The 1,827-nt window shown below is 25.8% G+C and overlaps 1 non-coding gene across 1 annotated transcript; it reads right to left on the bottom strand.

Annotated features, from left to right (window-relative positions):
- Positions 1–1,343: 1,343 nt before the first annotated feature.
- Trnam-cau lies at positions 1,344–1,416 on the bottom strand. Its single transcript has one exon. It is a non-coding gene; the product is annotated as a tRNA-Met (tRNA).
- Positions 1,417–1,827: the final 411 nt, after the last annotated feature.

Raw genomic sequence — 1,827 nt, 5'->3', positions numbered from 1 at the left:
TGTTTTCTGTTGTAAAATTATTGTCTTGGATACTTTATGAAAAAATTAACGATCACTTAGTTTTTCTATAACAAAAATTAAACAATCTCTTAATTTTTTATAGAAATATGTTCCACTATAGATTGATAAAGGTTTACCGTTTACTTGTTTCCATAAAGGAATAACTGATCACTTGATTTTGTATAAAAAAACAAAGATCAATTGATTTTTTATAAAAATTTGATAATGTTTTCCCAGAAAATGCATGGTATGTCATAGCTACGATACAAATATTACCACGAAATTGTACTTTGTAAAATTTTATATTTAAAGCACTCATGGCGCTGTTATAAAGTCTCGAAAAGGGATAAAAATTACGTTTTCTCAAACTTCAGGACATTATATCTCTGATGCATTTTCGAGAAAAAGTGCCAAAAAAAAAAAAAATATTTTAAAAAGTATTTTAAATTTTAAAGAAACTTTTATTCCCATATTCTATTTTTCTTGTTATTTCAAAACCATTTGTTGAAAGTTCTCATAGAAAAAAATACAGACAGATTTACTACCGGTTAATCGATAATCGGATATTGAGATTGTAGCTCTGAAAGTATCAAATAAGTCTCGGGAGTATTACGGTACTTTTGCACATGAAATAGTATCAAAAAAGAAATACCATCGTAGCATTTTGTAAAGATCAAATGATTACCACATTGAATGATGATCTAACGATCGTTTTGTTTTTCTATTAAAATTGACGATAAAAATTTATCTGGCAACTTTAATTTAATGAATTTTTTAACATCCTTAAAGTATGCTAATCTTTAGGTAAATACATTTTGTAAAGTTTTAAAATTAGATGATGTAATTGAAGTGCCAGAGTTGGAAACTTCATTATTACTTAACAAATTCATATGTCTTTTTGGTTTTACCAATTAGAATCGCTTTTTCTAGAATTCTCCTTTAAAAATTCTAATTAAAAAAATTATAATTTTTACAATTATTTAGTTTCTGTTAACTGATCACTTGTTCGGAAAACAATTTACTAATTATGGTAAACAAAATTAATCGAACATGTTTCTTTAAATGTTAATTAAATTTAAAAAAATGTATACACATTTTATTTACATAAGGCACATGTGTATTTAGCGTTTTTGTACATTTAAAAAAGTAGGTTTCTGTTGTTGTTAATTTTTGTTTAAAGAACAACAACAAATCTAAGAAACCGATTAACCAAACAGATAACTAAACAGCAAATAAAAATGTGTTAATAGTTTAGAATAATTTCTATTATTAACACTTTTTTAATACAAATACAATACAATGTATTAAATAAAATTAAAAAATAAAAAACAACAAAAAACATATGCCCCGGGTGAGGCTCGAACTCACGACCTTAAGATTATGAGACTTACGCGCTGCCTACTGCGCCACCGAGGCTATGCAGTGCGCTGTAATAATGGTTTACAGTAGCGAATGTTTGCAAAATGGACACAACTTAGAAAATTCTACATTGAGTTATTTTTAGCTAGTGTAAATACCAAAAATAATTTATTCAAAACAAAATGTTAACACGAACAACAAATATATTAAAAGTTGTTTATTTATTGTTAACCAAACAAATGAAACATATGTCGGTTGTTGATCTCTGCTTGTTGTTTAAGTATATAATTAAAATGAATTAAATATTAATTTACTTACACAATACATATTTATTGTTTATTATAAAATTGTGTATTTTGCAAGTTCTATTTAAAGAATTATTTTAAATTTTATTAAAAAATTTAAAACTCTCAAGTTGTTAGGAGGTTTTTTTAACAGCGTTTCCCAACATGTCCCTTTGGCGCAGTG

Source organism: Lucilia cuprina, chromosome 2, assembly GCF_022045245.1.
Source record: "Lucilia cuprina isolate Lc7/37 chromosome 2, ASM2204524v1, whole genome shotgun sequence".
NCBI classification, from domain to species: domain Eukaryota; kingdom Metazoa; phylum Arthropoda; class Insecta; order Diptera; family Calliphoridae; genus Lucilia; species Lucilia cuprina.
The sequence above is the reverse complement of the archived record's forward strand: the minus strand, read 5'-3'. Positions and strand labels throughout refer to the sequence as shown.